The sequence below is a fragment of the Pristiophorus japonicus genome, chromosome 11 (genome assembly GCF_044704955.1).
Source record: "Pristiophorus japonicus isolate sPriJap1 chromosome 11, sPriJap1.hap1, whole genome shotgun sequence".
NCBI classification, from domain to species: domain Eukaryota; kingdom Metazoa; phylum Chordata; class Chondrichthyes; family Pristiophoridae; genus Pristiophorus; species Pristiophorus japonicus.
The window spans coordinates 179,204,084-179,223,654 of NC_091987.1; the positions used below are offsets into that span (position 1 = coordinate 179,204,084).

Here is a 19,571-nt window from a genome sequence, read left to right on the forward strand (position 1 = left end):
TGGTTGTTCCGATGTCAGTTGTAGGCTGGGACCCGAGTCGCTAAAAACAGCTCTGGGCCCTGACTCGGTTAGGTGTGTCGAGGAGGCTCAAGCACGTGGGGAGATCCCGTCTGAACTGACCCCCGTCCGGACGGAATTCCTCATCGGCGCCAAACCCCGGAACCTACCACGGGAGCCGGCGCCTCACAACTTGAGCCGCCTCGGGGAAATCCCCTCCGTGCCTTTCAGTTCCGCGCGGAGGGGTTTCCTGTACGGGCTGCTCCTGCACACTCTCAACCTTGCCATCCTCGTCTGCCGTCCGGACATGCCATGGCGTACCATCTTGCTGTCCGGAGAAGGCAGGGGTCCCCGATGGAGTGCACTCTACACGGGAGTCCTCCCAGTATTTATCGGGGACTTGGCCTGGAGTGTGGTGCACAGAGCAGTCCCGTGCAATAAATTTTTAAGTCGGTTCACGGGCTCCCAGGCCACCTGCAATTTCTGCGGTCTGGAAGAGTCCGTGTTCCATGTTTTTATCGAATGTACAAGGTTGCAGCCCCTATTCCATTATTTAAAGGGGCTGCTCCTCAATTTCTGGTTGCACTTCAGTCCCACACTCCTGATCTTTGGGCACCCTGTGCGGAGGGGAGCGGGTCGGTCCGAGGGCCTCCTCGTATGACTGCTCCTGAGCACGGCCAAGGGTGCCATCAGCCGGTCCAGGCAGCGGGCGGTCGAGGGGGTCGTTCAGCCTGACTGCCTGCCTCTCTTCCGCGCCTACATCCGGGCCAGGGTGTCCTTGGAGATGGAGCACGCGGTGTCCACCGGTACGCTCGCGGCCTTCCCCGAGAGGTGGGTGCCGGAGGGACTGGAGTGCATTATTATCCCCGGCAACCAAATTTTAATTTGATTTTATATGTTTTAAAGTTTAATTTGTTTTAGTGTCCCCCTCCCCTTTTATAGGGAGCACTTGTAAATTACGGTTTTAGAGCCCCAAAAAAAAACTACAAAAAAAACCTACAAAAATAAGAAAAAAACAATAAAAACAAAAAAAAAGGGCCTTGGGAAATGTTTGGAGTGTCCCCCAGATCGGGGGGAACTTGATCTAATGTTTATTTTGTTTACTCTAAAAGAGTTGTAGGCTGGGACCTCCCCTTTTATAGGAGGCACTTGTAAAATATATGGTTTTAATGCCCCCCCCCCCCAAAAATCAACAAAAAAAACAAACAAAAAAAAAATAAAGCAGCAGTTAAAAGTGTCTGGAGTGTCCCCCATATCAGGGGCACTTGATCTAACGTTTATTTTGTTCCCCCCCCAAAAGAGTTGTAGGCCGGGACCAGGTGACCACCCTGCATGCTTCTTCACTGCAGTGTCCTCGCTCCGAAGTGGTCCTCTTTTTATGGGGCTTCGTAATCACAGCATCAAAAATATTTCCTGCTGTTCCCCTGTCCATCTTCCGATGGTTAATTACCTCTTGATCATCAGTGTATTCCACTCCCTGGCCCAGACAGGGGCATGATCAGCTCTCCCGCTGTGTAGTACAATGCAAGCCTTCCTTGGTAACAGATCTGGCTCCACAGTTGAGGAATGTGTGAATGTCCCTCTTCCTTCTTGACAGAGACCAGGGACCATTGAAGGTGTGCATGGCTGGCGCTGGTGCTATTGCCTGTGCTGATTAGATCAATGGCAGGTATCCTGTATCATTGACTCTGATGATGTCCTTCCATCATAGTCAGTCACTCGAAATCAAGGAAGACTTACTTCCACTCTAAAAGTGAGTTCTCAGGTGACTGAACAATCCAATATGCGAATTACAATCTCTGTCACAGGTGGGACAGACAGTGGTTGAAGGAAAGGGTGGGTGGAGAGTCTGGTTTGCCGCACGCCCCTTCCCTGCCTGCGCTTGTTTTCTGCATGCTCTCGGCGACGAGACTCGAGGTGCTCAGCACCCTCCCGGATGCACTTCCTCCACTTAGGGCAATCTTTGGCCAGGGATTCCCAAGTGTCGGTGGGGATGTTGCACTTTAACAAGGAGGCTTTGAGGGTGTCCTTGAAATGGTTCCTCTGCCCACCTGGGGCTCACCTGCCGTGTAGGAGTTCCGAGTAGAGCGCTTGCTTTGGGAGTCTTGTGTCGGGCATGCAGCCAGTGTGTCTTGCCCAGCAGAGCTGGTCGAGTGTGGTCAGTGCTTCGATGCTGGATATGTTGGCCTGATCGAGAACACTGATGTTGATGCATCTATCCTCCCAGGGGATTTGCAGGATCTTGTGGAGACATCGTTGGTGGTATTTCTCCAACGATTTGAGGTGTCTACTGTATATGGTCCACGTCTCTGAGCCATACAGGAGGGCAGGTATTACTACAGCCCTGTAGACTATAAGCTTGGTGCCAGATTTGAGATCCTGGTCTTTGAACACTCTCTTCCTCAGGCGGTCGAAGGCGGCACTGGCAGTCCTTCCAGTCTCTCAATGAGTCATAGTTTCGCTGCAAAGTTTGAATGAACCCCTTACTGTATAGCCCACTCTCTGGGTGTTTGGAGTGAGGTTTGTTTTTTATTAAACAGTCCCACTATGTCCGTGGGTTTTATATTCCATTTTACAGCCCATTTTACAGTTGGGGGTGGGGCGGGGTGGGAACAGATCCTACATCTCGCCCCTTTAATATATCTTAAACTAGAGATATTACTTCCGCCGATTCGTCTGCTCTGGTAAGTGTATTTTTTTCTTTTTTTAACTTTTTTTTCCAGTCTCAGGCAAATATTACATTCCTTTTATAAAGTCTATACATTTGATTCCATCACCTCAAGACCCCTTTTATATAATCTTTCCTGTTTTTCCCTTCCCTGTTTACATTTTGTTTCAGTTTACCTGATAACCTAAACAAATACAATCCCACAATCAATTGTACAATTACTAAAACACATCAGGCAATTCGAATCCAGAGAGGATTTTCAATATTAAATCCAATATCCCACCAAGGTGGGCTAGTTATTTCCCTGATTTCTTGTTTCCCTGTTTTTCTGTTGGAGAGTATAATGATGTTTTTGGGAAAGCTCCACATCCTTTACTAGTTTGACAAATGCTCAGGTAATGGCGGGATATCATACACAAAATGGGATATGTATTCTTGGAGGTTGGGTAAAGTGTCACACACTGTGAGATTTACTGAGGTGTGATCCGAGATAGGGATTATCCTTTCCTGTGCCACTTGATCCTCTATCTGGCGTTTAAAACAAATGGTCGAGTCATGAACTGTGTACCAGGTATTATTGTGTCATCAGCATCATCATCATAGGCGGTCCCTCGAAACGAGGATGACTTGCTTCCACGCCAAAAAAAGGATGCATTCACAGGTGTTTCGAATGAAGGACCCAAACTACATCCTCAAGGGTGGAAGATGCCTGTGCGTGGATTTTTTTTAAGTAGGGTGGTTGTTGCACACCAGCCACCACACGGGCTTGACAGAGCTAGGTCTTGGTCCAGTGACAAGGGTTATCCAAGACGACTGGAGACCTGCTCTGCTGCATGGACCTAGGGCACACACATATCGCAGTGTGGGCTGGTCCGTGCTACCCTGGGTCCCTGGCCCCAAACTCACGCCTCCCCTGGGCCCTGATCACGTCCCTCCACAGTCTCTCACAGCTCCTTTGCCCTGATCTCGCCGCTCCTGCTGCATCTGCCCACACTCCAATCACTGACCTGGACCTTGCTGACGTCACTCTTTGCTGCCATTGCCCTCCTGCACCAGCTCGCGCTGTACTTTGTAGTGGCCTCCACACTGCACCCTAGGCCAAACACCACTTCTTTTGTGGCCCCGACCTACCGCTGATGGGTAGGGGCCTAGGGGAGGCATGTCGGGGCCTCCACATGTTGTGTACCCTATACTGCTTCACACTGGTGGTGACACCAACATGTCATGGAGGTCCCAGGGGCAGCACGGAACTGCCCACACTGCAATATATGTGTGCACTAGGTCAGTGCAGCAGAGCAGGTCTCCATCGTCCTGGTTTATCCTTGCCACTGGATAAAGGCCTAGCTCTGTAAAGCCCGTGTGATGGCTGATGTGCAATGGTCACCACACATTAAAAAAATCCATGCGCAGGCATCTTCCATCCCTGGAGTTCAAGACTGGAATAGCGGACACTTGATTGAAACATCTGTGAGCTCATGTGGAAGCAAGTCATCCTTGTTTGAGGGACCGTCTATGATGATGATGGTGACACAGTAGGTTCTGTTACCCTCATAAATAACCTGGGGCGGGATATGGTTCTGAGCATCACCTCCATAGTACAGTTGATCGCTTGTGCGCATTCAGATGCAAATCCACATACCGGTCGGTCGAACATATTCAGGTGATGTGGACACAACACCATATGTGCACCCCTTTCCTGACATCCCTTCAGATCGGTGCCGGTCATGCATCTGACGTGTGGTGACATAGAAACATGGAAAATAGGTGCAGGAGTAGGCCATTCGGCCCTTCGAGCCTGCACCACCATTCAATGAGTTCATGGCTGAACATGCAACTTCAATACCCCATTCCTACTTTCTCGCAATACCCCTTGATCCCCCTAGTAGTAAGGACTACATCTAACTCCTTTTTGAATATATTTAGTGAATTGACCTCAACAACTTTCTGTAGTGGAGAATTCATCAGGTTCACCACTCTCTGGGTGAAGAAGTTTCTCCTCATCTCGGTCCTAAATGGCTTACCCCTTATCCTTAGATTGTGACCCCTGGTTCTGGACTTCCCCAACATTGGGAACATTCTTCCTGCTTCTAACCTGTCGAAACCCATCAGAATTTTAAACGTTTCTATGAGATTCCCTCTCATTCTTCTGAACTCCAGTGAATACAAGCCCAGTTGATCCAGTCTTTCTTGATATGTCAGTCCCGCCATGCCGGGAATCAGTCTGGTGAACCTTCGCTGCATTCCCTCAATAGCAAGAATGTCCTTCCTCAAGCTAGAAGACCAAAACTGTACACAATACTCCAGGTGTGGCCTCACCAAGGCCCTGTACAACTGTAGCAACACTTCCCTGCCCCTGTACTCAAATCCCCTCGCTATGAAGGCCAACATGCCATTTGCTTTCTTAACCGCCTGATGTACCTGCATGCCAACCTTCAATGACTGATGCACCATGACACCCAGGTCTCGTTGCACCTCCCCTTTTCCTAATCTGTCACCATTCAGATAATAGTCTGTCTCTCTGTTTTTACCACCAAAGTGGATAACCTCACATTTATCAACATTATACTTCATCTGCCATGCATTTGCCCACTCACCTAACCTGTCCAAGTCACTCTGCAGCCTCATAGCATCCTCCTCGCAGCTCACACTGCCACCCAACTTAGTGTCATCCGCAAATTTGGAGATACTACATTTAATCACCTCGTCTAAATCATTAATGTACAATGTAAACAGCTGGGGCCCCAGCACAGAACCTTGCGGTACCCCGACTAGTCACCGCCTGCCATTCTGAAAAGTACCCATTTACTCCTACTCTTTACTTCCTGTCTGACAACCAGTTCTCAATCCACGTCAGCACACTACCCCCAATTCCATGTGCTTTAACTTTGCACATTAATCTCTTGTGTGGGACCTTGTCAAAAGCCTTCTGAAAGTCCAAATACACCACATCAACTGGTTCTCCCTTGTTCACTCTACTGGAAACATCCTCAAAAAATTCCAGAAGATTTGTCAAGCATGATTTCCCTTTCACAAATCCATGCTGGCTTGGACCTATCATGTCACCTCTTTCCAAATGCGCTGCTATGACATCCTTAATAATTGATTCCATCATTTTACCCACTACTGATATCAGGCTGACCGGTCTATAATTCCCTGTTTTCTCTCTCCCTCCTTTTTTAAAAAGTGGGGTTACATTGGTACCCTCCACTCCATAGGAACTGATCCAGAGTCAATGGAATGTTGGAAAATGACTGTCAATGCATCCGCTATTTCCAAGGCCACCTCCTTAAGTACTCTGCGATGCAGTCCATCAGGCCCTGGGGATTTATCGGCCTTCAATCCCATCAATTTCCCCAACACAATTTCCTGACTAATAAGGATTTCCCTCAGTTCCTCCTCCTTACTAGACCCTCCGACCCCTTTTATATCCGGAAGGTTGTTTGTGTCCTCCTTAGTGAATACTGAACCAAAGTACTTGTTCAATTGGTCTGCCATTTCTTTGTTCCCCGTTACGACTTCCCCTGATTCTGACTGCAGGGGACCTACGTTTGTCTTTACTAACCTTTTTCTCTTTACATATCTATAGAAACGTTTGCAGTCCGTCTTAATGTTCCCTGCAAGCTTCCTCTCGTACTCTATTTTCCCTGCCCTAATCAAACCCTTTGTCCTCCTCTGCTGAGTTCTAAATTTCTCCCAGTCCCCAGGTTCACTGCTATTTCTGGCCAATTTGTATGCCACTTCCTTGGCTTTAAGACTATCCCTGATTTCCCTTGATAGCCACGGTTGAGCCACCTTCCCTTTTTTATTTTTATGCCAGACAGGGATGTACAATTGTTGTAGTTCATCCATGCGGTCTCGAAATGTCTGCCATTGCCCATCCACAGTCAACCCCTTAAGTATCATTCGCCAATCTATCCTAGCCAATTCACACCTCATACCTTCAAAGTTACCCTTCTTTAAGTTCTGGACCATGGTCTCTGAATTAACTGTTTCATTCTCCATCCTAATGTAGAATTCCACCATATTATGGTCACTCTTCCCCAAGGGGCCTCGCACAATGAGATTGCTAATTAATCCTCTCTCATTACACAACACCCAATCTAAGATGGCCTCCCCCCTAGTTGGTTCCTTGACATATTGGTCTAGAAAACCATCCCTTATGCACTCCAGGAAATCCTCCTCCACAGTATTGCTTCCAGTTTGGTTAGCCCAATCTATATGCATATTAAAGTCACCCATGATAACTGTTGCATCTTTATTGCATGCACCCCTCATTTCCTGTTTGATGCCCTCCCCAACATCACTACTACTGTTTTGGAGGTCTGTACACAACTGCCACTAACGTTTTTTGCCCTTTGGTGTTCTGCAGCTCTACCCATATAGATTCCACATCATCCAAGCTAAGGTCCTTCCTAACTATTGCATTAATCTCCTCTTTAACCAGCAATGCTACCCCTTTTCCTTTTATTCTATCCTTCCTGAATGTTGAATAACCATGGATGTTGAGTTCCCAGCCCTGATCATCCTGGAGCCACGTCTCTGTAATCCCAATCACATCTTATCTGTTAACATCTATTTGCACAGTTAATTCATCCACCTTATTACGGATACTCCTTGCATTAAGACACAAAACCTTCAGGCTTGTTTTTTTTAACACCCTTTGTCCTTTTAGAATTATGATGTAGTGTGGCCCTTTTTGTTTCTTGCCTTTGTTTACTCGGCCTTCCACTATTGCTTTTTACCTTTCTACCATCTGTTTCTGACTCCATATTACTTTGCCCTATCTCACTGCATAGGTTCCCATCCCCCTGCCATATTAGTTTAAACACTCCCGAACTGTTGCACATCAGCCACCACACGGGCTTGACAGAGCTAGGCCTTTATCCAGCAGCAAGGGTTAACCAGGACGACTGGAGACCAGCTCTGCTGCATGGACCTAGTGCGCGCACATATCGCAGTGTGGGCTGCCCGTGCTGCTCCTGAGTTCTCCATGACACGGAGGTGTCACTTAACCACATACGGAGGGGCCCCATGATTCCACTTCAAAAGACGCCAATATTTTCCATCTGGTATACCGGCACTGGCCATTGTGACTGACCCATCATTGGTATCCTGAGAATTATCCCCATCACAGTATGGTTGTACTGATCATAATCGATTGGGACTGGATGTGCTTCGGAGGCCAACAGCAACTGATACGGACTCATGAGATTGTCAAAAGTGCTCATGGCTTTTAGGTGTCTGTTGTCAACCCATGATGGTAGGCGACCTTGCTCCAAATCTTCTGAGTTACTGCGCCCCTCGTTTAATAACCAAGTACTGTATATAACACATGCATCATTTTGTGCGGCGCGGTCCGACACATTCCGATCCTCTTTTATTAAATTGTTTATGGTCTGGATGTGAGTTTCCAGCTCAGCTATCAATTCTTTTAGGTGAATGGTCATTACTTGGTCTTCTCATAATTCCTGTTCCTCAATATCATTACCCTCCCCCAGTATCTTCTTTAGCTGATCCCGTAAAGCATTGGTCGGCGTTTGCAGCTGGGCATCATCTATACTATTAACCAGTGACGCCCTCGTATTAAATACCGTGGCGCCTCATTGATCAATCCCCTCTTCCATCTCCCCAAACCGGTGTGGCTGTTGTCAGCTCGTTTATATAAATCTTTTCGACTTTCGTCCCCACAGTTCAACTCGTAGAATTGTCAGAACACTTCTTTTAACAGTTTCTCATCCAATTTTTCTGTTTCAGCTGGGCACCAGCGGGGTAGCTGTACGTTTGTTAAATTAAGGATGACAGATGCTACCTTGTAATGCACATCATGGTACAACACTTTCCGAGTTGGAATCAACACCGACCCATTCCTAGGTCCGTGTAACATTATGGGGCACTTAACCTCTACATCCCGGGTCTTTGAGGCTGATGGTAGGGGCTTCCTTTTATGTGCTACTAACTCGGTAGCATTGACTGTGTTTGGGGGACCTGGGACCACACAAGAATGGAAACTCTGAGTCCAGCCCATTCCAGACCTGGAATCTTGCCATTGCCGTTTAAAAACGATGGACACCCACTTCTGGCATTTACGTTCCGATCCTCCCACTCACACATAAACCCCTTGTTCCTCCCAACATAATTTCACTCCCCCCCTTTGTCCCCATAATCCATCTGTATGAGTCATTCCCCCATCTTTCCCAAGCTGTGGATTGATTACCCTTTGCCTTGTCTGTCTTACCGTGGTCACCACCACCATCCCATGGAGACGCTTCCCCATCACTCCAGGCACACTGACTTTCCCTCGTTCACCTGGACCTTGCTGGCTGCGATATTTCATCCTGTGTCCTCACTTTCACTTGCTTCTGCAAGAAAAAAACAAAAGGAAAAATAGCACCGCTCCGTGAGAGGTCTTCGCTCCACAGGTCAAACTTAGGTTATATGAATTAAATTTCCCTTCTCGAACGCTTGAGCAGCAATTGATATCAATTTAGCTAAGTCAAATTTATTTTCACAAAAACCTATGTCCAGCCTTCGTGATTTAACAATACAAAAGGTATCTGCAATGTGTTTGCTGCAAGTTCTTTATCTTCCCTCTTGAGCAATCTGTCGTGGAAGATAACACATGACGCCAAATCATTCATTCCAAGCATTTTTTAAAAAAGTCTTAAGTTCAATTTTGTCACCATGCTGTGGCATTCAAGATCCATTACTGCAGATAAGAAGTTGACCATTATTGGAGTTCTTCTCTTTTGATCCAGCAAATTTCAAAGGCGTTAACATCTTGAAGTCATTTCCCTCTGGGAACCCTGTGGGTAATCTTGCACCATCATCATCATAGGCAGTCCACGGACATGATCTTTGCAGCGCGACAGCTGCAGGAAAAATGCAGGGAGCAGCGCCAGCCCTTATACATGGCCTTCTTCGACCTTACAAAGGCCTTTGACACTGTCAACCGCGAGGGTCTATGGAGTGTCCTCCTCCGTTTCGGATGTCCCCAAAAGTTCGTCACCATCCTCCGCCTACTGCACGATGACATGCAGGCCGTGATCCTTACCAACGGATATGATGATGAGGCAGTCCCTCGGAATCGAGGAAGACTTGTTTCCACTCTTAACATGAGTTCTTATGTGGCTGTACAGTCTCTATCACAGATGGGACAGATAGTTGTTGAGGAAAGAGGTGGGTGGGACTGGATTGCCACCAGCAGCCTGCACCGTCAGCACTCCTGCTCGAAAGAAAAGAAACAGAACATCCATTGTGGCTTTCCTGCCAACCCTATGGGCTAATTCATCAATTCTCATCCCCTTTCTGTCACTGTGAAAAACATCCACTCAAATTCAAAAACATAAAATTTTAAAAATGACCCAAATATTTGCAATGTAAAAGGTGTTGCATACCGAATTAAAGAGTTCAAGCTGCTTGTGCAGAAAGTTAACTTTCTTTTTTTTTGCATGTTAAATGATGACAGACACAGACCCTTACTCATTAAAATCATTCTGGAAAACATTCCATGCATACCAATAGCATGGCTCCCTTTTCTCCCCTGGTCACAGGTTCTTGAAATTGGTCAGAAATGTTTATTTTTAAAATACCAAATGTTATGTGATTGCCTCATGTCCAGAACTAAAGGTTTTTCACACAATTAATTCAAACCAATCTCAAACTAACCAATGCCAGTTAAAAAAACTGCAGACACACTAAGACAAATATAAATCCTCATGCCTTTTTTTAAATAAACTTTTACATTCACCCTGAAACATCAAAGAAAAACACTTGTTTTTACACAGGCAGGCTTTCACACACAATACATTCCATGACTACTCAAACATCCATAGTAGTTAATTCTATCTTTTATTTCTCTCGGTACAAAAGTTAGAAGCTTAAGTGTCGGGTTCTCCTTTGTAGACTCATATAATGCTTGTCTATTCTTTTCGTCTTTTAAACAATCGGCTTACTACAGAAAACACAATGCTTCTCTGAAACACATATTTACATTGCCATACTTTGAACTCCCTTTTGGATCCTGCAGGGTCCTTCTGCCCAACCTGGTTTCTTTTTTACTGCACCACCTTAATGGCAGCTTTCAAATTTCTAAGACTGCTGCTGCAGCTACTGTGGAGGATTTGCTTAAAGTCTACATCCTCCAAATCTGGGTGACCCCTCCTAAAATCCGCCCAGCATCTATTAACATCCAGCGGACTATCCGTGGAGTTAATGGGACCTATATCCCTGCTCAATGCTGCCAATTGCACCAGGTATCATTGTGTACCCTATACTGGTTCGCACAGGTGGTGACACCACCATGTCACGGAGGGCCCAGGGGCAGCATGGGCCTGCCCACTCTGCGATATGTGTGTGCACTTGGTCCGTGCAGCAGAGCAGGTCTTCAGTCATCCTGGTTAACCCTTGCCACTGGATAAAGGCCTAGCTCTGCCAAGCCCGTGTGGTGGCTGATGTGCAACGGTGACCACACGTTAAAAAAATCCACACACAGGCCTCTTCCACCCCTGGAGTTCAGGACTGGAGTAAAGGGTCCTTCATTGAAGCATCTGTGAACTCATGTGGAAGCAAGTCATTTTTGTTCGAGGGACTGTCTATGATGATGATGATGACGCAATAGGTTCTGTTACCTCATAAGTAACTTGCAGCAGGACATGGCTCTGAGCATCACCTCCATGGTACAGTTGATCGGTTGTGTGCTTTCAGATTCAAATCCACATACCGATTGGTTGAACACATTCAGGTGATGTGGACACAACACCACATGTGCACCCCTTTCCTGACATCCCTTCAGATCAGTGTTGGTCATGGAGTTCTCCCGCTTAACCACATACGGAGAGGCCCCATGATGCCACACATATATCCCATTTCGAATGACGCCAATTTTTTCCACCCGGTATACCGGCACTGGCCGTTGTGACTGACCCATCATTGGTATCCTGAGAATTATCCCCATCACAGTATGGTTGTACTGATCACAATCGATTGGGACTGGGTGTGCTTCGGAGGCCAACCGCAACTGATACGGGCTTATGAGATTGTCAAAAGTGCTCATAGTTTTTAGGTATCTGTTGTCAACCCATGATGGTATGTGACCTTGCTCCAAATCTTCTAAGTTACTGCGCCCCTCGTTTAATAACCAAGTACCGTATATAACACATGCATCATTTTGTGCAGCCTGGTCCGACGCATTCCGATCCTCTTTTATTAAATTGTTTATGGTCTGGATGTGAGTTTCCAGCTCAGCTATCAATTCTTTTAGGTGAATGGTCATTACTTGGTCTTCTCATAATTCCTGTTCCTCAATATCATTACCCTCCCCCAGTATCCTCTTTAGCTGATCCCGTAAAGCATTGGTCGGCGTTTGCAGCTGGGCATCATCCATACTATTAACCAGTGACGCCCTCGTATTAAATACCGTGGCTGCCTCATTGATCAATCCCTCTTCCGTCTCCCCAAACCGGTGGATGTTGTCAGCTCGTTTATCTAAATCTTTCCGACTTTTGTCCCCATAGTTCACCTCGTAGAATTGTCGAAACATTTCTTTTAACAGTCTCTCATACAATTTTTCTGTTTTGGCTGGGCCGGGGTAGCCATTCCTTTGCTACATTAAGGATGACAGATGTAAGTGGTTTCCCTTAGGTGTTTTCGACACCCATGTTACAATAGTTCTAGACCTGAGGTGATTACTGTACTGAACAGATGAATGAGTTACGGACAAATACCTCGATCTCAACCGTCAATGCTTTATTAAAGCCACCCGAACACAACAAAACTACAAATAAATACAGTGACAATGCAGTACAGTCAAATACCCTGGCATGTTTAAACTGCCCTATCGCGAAGTACCCAACATCTAAACCGTCTGCTCAGATCCACAATGTACCCCCGAATCTGTACCGACCGGCTGGGCGCACCACTATGGTCCTTGCAGTAAAACCTCCCCACTAAAACCCTTAATAAGGCTTGGTTGGGAGAACACACGACACCTTCTCACACAGTGGCTGTGATCTTAAAGATGCGTGGGCAGGGATGATGCTCACTGATTCGTTGGCTTACTCGGTGCTTCCTCTGGTGAAAAAAAGTCTCTTCTGGTTCCGTACTGTCTATAGTATCCAAGTCCCAGTCTCAAGATTAGCTCCATAGTTGAATAGCAAGGCTCTGGTTGCTCGTTGATGGTTTCTTCTCTCTGTCCCAGATGGAGTACTCGGCCCTTTTAGAGGTGAAGCAAGCGAGGGCAAAAGAGAGAGCAATGGCCGTGCGGCCACCTTTTATATGCAAAGTCTGCTTGCTTCTTCTGGTCAAATAAAGGTTTCCTTGTTTCGAGGCTTCTGTCAGAGTGGCCCATGTGTATTCCAGTGATGGCTGGTGATGGGTTTTCGCTTCCAATCGATCTGGTGTTACTCTTTGTTCTGGTTTCCTGTCTCTCGGGGTTATATCAGCCAGGTAATGGCTTGATCACTGACCAACGCATATCTGATCTACCTCTGATGATTTCACATTGCTTAACAATGGACCCTCCATCTTTGCCCATTACCTGTGATGAGTTGCCTTCTCCTGGCCATTGTAACTTGTCCCAGACCACACCCGCCCATTAGATGTGGATTTTGTATACAATTTTGTGGAAAAATACCTGGGCCCCTCTCACAACAGGTTGCCAGCTCTTTCTGCAGTGAGAAATATTCAAACGTAATCTCCAGATAATGCCCAACAATCCTTGGGGAGCCGATGCTTACACAGGTGCTACCTCATAATGCATATCTTGGTACAACACTTTCCCGGTTGGAATCAGCACCAACCCATTCCTAAGTCCCGGTGACATTATGGGGCATTAACCTCTGTATCCCATGTTTTTGAGGCTGATGGTAGGGGCTTCCTTTTATGTGCTACTAACTCGGTAGCATTGACTGTGTTTGGAGGATCTGGGACCACACACGAATCGAAACTCTGAGTCCAACCCATTCCAGACCCGGAATCTTTCCATTGCCGTTTAAAAACGATGGACACCCCCCTTCTGGTATTTACGTTCCGATCCTCCCACACACGCATAAACCCCTTGTTCCCCCTTCCCCCCCTTTGCCCCCATAATCCATCTGTATGAGTCGTTCCCCGATCTTTCCCAATCTGTGGATTGATTACCCTTTGCCTTGTCTGTCTTACCGTGGTCACCACCACCATCCCACGGAGACGCTTCCCCATCACTCCAGGCACACTGACCTTCCCTCGTTCACCTGGACCTTGCTGGCTGCGATATTTCATCCTGCGTCCTCACTTTCACTTGCTTCTGCAAGAAAAAAACAAAAGGAAAAATAGCACCGCTCCGTGAGAGGTCTTCTCTCCACAGGTCAAACTTAGGTTATATGAATTAAATTTCCCTTCTCAAACGCTTGAGCAGCAACTAATATCAATTTAGCTAAGTCAATTTAATTTCACAAAAACCTATGTCCAGCCTTCGTGATTTAACAATACAAAAGATATCTTTTGCATGAAAATTCTTTATCTTCCCTCTCGAGCAATCTGTCGTGGAAGATAACACATGACGCCAAATCATTCATTCCAAGCATTTAATAAAAAACAAAGTCTTAAGTTCAATTTTGTCACCATGCTGTGGCATTCAAGATCCATTACTGCAGATAAGAAGTTGAACATTACTGGAGTTCTTCTCTTTTGATCCAGCAAAGTTCAAGGTCGTTAACATCTTGAAGTCATTTCCATGTTAAAGAACCCTCTTGGTAATCTTGCACCATCAGCACTCCTGTTAAAAATAAGAGCTCAACAACAGCAGACATAGACAGTAAGATTCAACACCGCCTCCAGTGCGTCAGTGCAGCCTTCGGCCGCCTGAGGAAAAGAGTGTTCGAAGACCAGGCCCTCAAAACAGCCACCAAGCTCATGGTCTACAGAGCTGCAGTAATACCCACCTCCTTGTATGGCCCAGAAACATGGACCATATACAGTAGACATCTCAAGTCGCTGGAGAAATACCACCAACAATGTCGCCGCAAGATCCTACAAATCCCCTGGGATGCACCAACGTTAGCGTCCTCGACCAGGCCAACATCCCCAGCATTGAAGCACTGACCACACTCGATCAGCTTCGCTGGTCAGGCCACATCATCCGCTTGCTAGACACGAGACTCCCAAAGCAAGCGCTGTACTCGTAATATCTCCATGGCAAACGAGCCAAAAGTGGGCAGAGGAAACATTACAAGGACATCTTCAAAGCCTCCCTGAGAGCAACATCCCCACTAACACCTGGGAGTCCCTGGCCAAAGACTGCCCTAAGTGGAGGAAGTGCATCCAGGAGGGCGCTGAGCACCTCGAGTCTCATCACCGAGAGTATTCGGAAATCAAGCGCAGGCACCGGAAAGAGCATGCGGCAAACCAGTCCCATCCTCCCCTGCCCTCAACGACTATCTGTCCCACCTGTGACAGAGACTGTGGTTCTCGTATTGGACTGGTCAGCCACCTAAGGACTCATTTTAAGAGTGGAAGCTAGTCTTTCTCGATTCCGAGGGACTGCCTATGATGATGATATAAAGAAAAGAAACAGTACATCCATTGTGGCTTTCCTGCCACTCAATGGGTTAATTCATCAATTCTCATCCCCTTTCTGTCACTGTGGGAAACATCCACTCAAATTCAAAAAAGTAAAATTTTAAAAATGCTCAAAATATTTGCAATGTAAAAGGTGTTGCATACCGAATTAAAGAGTTCACAGCTGCTTGTGCAGAGAGTTAACGTCCTTTTTTTGCATGTTAAATGATCACAGACACAGACCCTTACTCATTACAATCATTCTGGAAAACATTCCATGCATACCAATAGCATGGCTCCTTTTTCTCCCCTGGTCACAGGTTCTTGAAATTGGTCAGAAATGTTTATTTTTAAAATACCAAATGTTATGTGATTGCCTCATGTCCAGAACTAAAGGTTTCTCACACAATTAATTCAAACCAATCTCAAACTAACCAATGCCAGTTAAAAAAACTGCAGACACATTAAGACAAATATAAATCCTCATGCCCTTTTTTTAATAAACTTTTACATTCACCCTGAAACATCAAAGAAAAACACTTGTTTTTACACAGACAGGCTTTCACACACAATACATTCCATGACTACTCAAACATCCATAGTAGCAAATTCTATGTTATATTTCTCTCGGTACAAAAGTTAGAAGCTTAAGTGCCGAGTTCTCCTTCGTAGACTCAGATAATGCTTGTCCATTCTTTTTGTCTTTTAAACAATCGGCTTACTACAGTAAACACAATGCTTCTCTGAAACACACATTTAGATTGCCATGCTTTGAACTTCCTTTTGGATGCCGCACGATCCTTCTGCCCACCTTGTTTTCCTTTTTCTGCACCATCTTAATGGCAGCTTTCAAATTTCTAAACCTGCTGCTTCAGCTACTGAGGAGGATTTGCTTAAAGTCTTAATCCTCCAACTCTGGGTGACCCCTCCTAAAATCCGCCCAGTGCCTATTAACATCCAGTGGATCCTCCGTGGAGTTAATGGGGCCTTTCACCCAGCTCAATGCTGCCAATTCGTCCTCATCACAGTTATTGATCGGACTCGGTGTTCCTAGTGCTTTGGGAGCCGGCCGACCCTCACTATACTGGGTCCCATCATCGGGCTCCTTTCTCTCCTCATCCCAGTCTACCCCAACTTCCCCCAGTGTCATAAGACAAGCCATACCCCTGGCCCCGGAAAATGCTAGGGTCAGCTTACGAATTTTCTCATTACAGGGCCCATGATCGGCCATGTACCTGATTTTGAGTTCCCCTGTATGCCACCTTGATATCCTTCAACTGTCCCTCAGCCTTGTCAGCTCTCTCTAAGTTCCTGGCACTTTCCTCACGCTGAGCCTGAAACTGCTTTTTACTTTCAGTGACCTGATATTGCCAGTACTCTATCGTATTTCTCCTTTCCTCTCCTGGCTTTCATTACTTAAATCTTCCATCAACCGGTTCACTACGGCCCTGCCCTGCTTTCTGATTCCCTTTTCTCTTCAAACTGCTTCATTCTCTCCGTGCATAAACAGCAACCAAATCGCCTTTTCATTTGACTTCCCTATGGGCAAATATAGATGGATTATGGGGACAAAGGGGGGGGAGTGAAATTATGTTGGGACAAGTGGTGGAAGGAGGAATAAGGGGTTTATGTGTGTGTGGGAGGATTGGAACGTAAATGCCAGAAGGGGGTGTCCATCGTTTTAAACGGCAATGGCAAGATTCCGGGTCTGGAATGGGCTGGATTCAGAGTTTCCATTCGTGTGTGGTCCCAGATCCTCCAAACTCAGTCAATGCTACCGAGTTAGTAGCACATAAAAGGAAGCCCCTACCATCAGCCTCAAAAATTGTGTGAGAAACCTTTAGATGTGGCTCTTACAGCTAAAGGGATCAAGGGGTATGGAGAGAAAGCAGGAATGGGGTACTGAAGCTGCATGATCAGCCATGATCATATTGAGTGGTGGTGCAGGCTCGAAGGGACGAATGGCCTACTCCTGCACCTATTTTCTATGTTTCTATGTTCCTTAAGTTCACTGCTACCCGTCCACTCTGCCGCCTCTTCCTGTGGACTGTCAGAGTGCATGACTTCCGGCACCCAGCGCTCGGACATATTTACCTCACCAAACATGTACGAGGAAAGCCTATCCCCCATTGATGGTTTCTTGTCCTTGACCCTGTTCATAATTTTGTTCATAACCTTAGAAGTCCCTTTGTGGTCGCCAAGATGTAAGAGATTCCGTAACCCCTCACCAACAGTTCTTGACTTCAGGGTTTATAAGAAATACACACGGCTTAACCTTAAACTTGTTTATTGAACTTATGCTATTCCCAGGATAAACCTCCCTGAGATTCGATCGGAATCATACAGAACCCACAATACAAAACCCCGACACGAGATTGCCTGAAACCTAACATGAAATATCACAGTTTAAAACCCTTCCATGATTCGACTGCGATTACAAAACTACTCAGACAAATTCCCCTATGATTTGCCTGAAACTTATAATCACCCACACAGCTGGCAGTTCCGGTGTCGATTGTAGGCCGGGACCAGGTGATCACCCTGCATCCTTCTTCACTGCAGTGTCCTCGCTCCGAAGTGGGCCTCTTTTTATGCATCATTGTCTCTGATAATGTTCTTCCATCATAGGCAGTCCCTTGAAATCGAGGAAGACTTGCTTCCACCCTAAAATGAGTTTTCAGGTGACTGTACAGTCCAATACAGGAATTACAGTCTCTGTCACAGGTGGGGCAGACAGTGGTTGAAGGAAAGGGTGGGTGGGGAGCCTGGTTTGCCGCACGCTCCTTCTGCTGCCTGTGCTTGTTTTCTGCATTCTCTCGACGATGAGACTCGAGGTGCCCAGCACCCTGCTGGACGCTCTTCCTCCACTGGCGATCTTTAGCCAGGAATTCCCAGGTGTCGGTGAGGATGTTGCACTTTATCAAGGAGGCTTTGAGGGTGTCCTTGAAATGTTTCCTCTGCCCATCTGGGGATCACCTGCCATGTAGGAGTTCCGAGTAGAGCGCTTGCTTTGGGAGTCTTGTGTCAGGCATGCGGACAATGTGGCCCACCCAATGGAGCTGGTCGAGTGTGGTCAGTGCTTCGATGCTGGGGATGTTGGCCTAATTGAAGACGCTAATGTTGGTGCGTCTGTCCTCCCGGGGGATTTGCAGGATCTTTCGGAGACATCGTTGGTGGTATTTCTCCAGCGATTTGAGGTGTCTACTATATATGGTCCACATCGCTGAGCCATACTGGAGAATGGGTATCACTACTGCTCTGTCGACTGTAAGCTTGGTGCCAGATTTGAGGGCCTGGTCTTCGAACACTCTCTTCCTCAGGCGACCGAAGGCTGCACTGGCAGTCTTTTCAGTCTCATAATGAGTCATAGTTTTGCTGCAATGTTTGAATGAACCCCTTAATGTATAGCCCACCATCTGGGTTTTTGTAATGAGGTTTGTTTTTTATTAAACAGTCCCACTATGTCCGTGGATTTTATATTCCAATCTACAGTCCATTTTACAGTTGCGGGGGGTGGGGGGTAACAGGTCCTACAGATGTTTTATACAATGTTCATGTAAAGTTTCTATTAATGTGCTGTCAAATATTAAAAACGTTATTTTCAATTCTTTCCGGCTTTCCGGTCTTGAACAGATTTGCGTGCACCTTTGGAAGTGACTTAGTGAGTTGCAGTGAATGGTGAAACGTAAGGATACCCCCCACAATGGTGATGAATATGTAAAGGAGTCACTTGGTCTATGTAGGGATGCTTGATGATGTCGGTGTGGGGTGGTGCCAACCTAATGCCTCATAGCGCAGCCAGGGTGTACTGCGTGAAGCTAAGTAAATGTGGTCATGGTGAGGCCATCTCTCGCCCCCGGGCAGCAATATGGTAAGCTGCTGATACCCTGTGTCCTATGCAGCATCAGGTGATTGTGGAGAAGGTTGGTGTTGTTTTTAAGTGATCTGTCAATGGTGAGAGAGGTAATGAGGTGAGACTGGATGGAGACTTGTGGAGAGATTTGCAGCCTGCACAGGATCTGTGCTGGAAATGCAGTAAGGAGCAGCTTGTGGCTGAGGAAAGTGATCTCTGTCAGGTGGGAGCTTTTACTATACATTTGAAGCTGTAAGTGGGCAGAGAAAGTGGAGTTGAGACCAAGATCAGATCAGCCATTATCTTATTGAATGGTGGAGCAGACTCGAGGGGCCAAATGGCATACTCCTGTTCCTATTTCTTATGTTCTTATGTAAAGCAATCAGCTGGAGCACTGGCCACTGAACTCCTGCCTCAGGTTGACAGTTGTGGTCACTGAACAGCATGGTTCCCATGGCCATGAATTTAAATATAAAAAGTAACGTTATAAAACCTGTTAGGAAAAGAAAGAAAGACTTG

At 46.4% G+C, this 19,571-nt stretch overlaps 1 long non-coding RNA gene across 1 annotated transcript in view; it reads right to left on the reverse strand.

Moving 5' to 3' along the window:
* Positions 1 to 19,571, reverse strand: part of LOC139276392 (uncharacterized) — a 116,658-nt gene that overhangs the window by 42,536 nt on the left and 54,551 nt on the right. Inside the window, exons 2-3 of the long non-coding RNA XR_011595924.1 lie at positions 13,823 to 13,946; positions 8,901 to 9,024 (exon numbers count right to left, since the gene is read on the reverse strand). This is a non-coding gene — a long non-coding RNA (uncharacterized lncRNA). The remainder of the gene's footprint in view (positions 1 to 8,900; positions 9,025 to 13,822; positions 13,947 to 19,571) is intronic.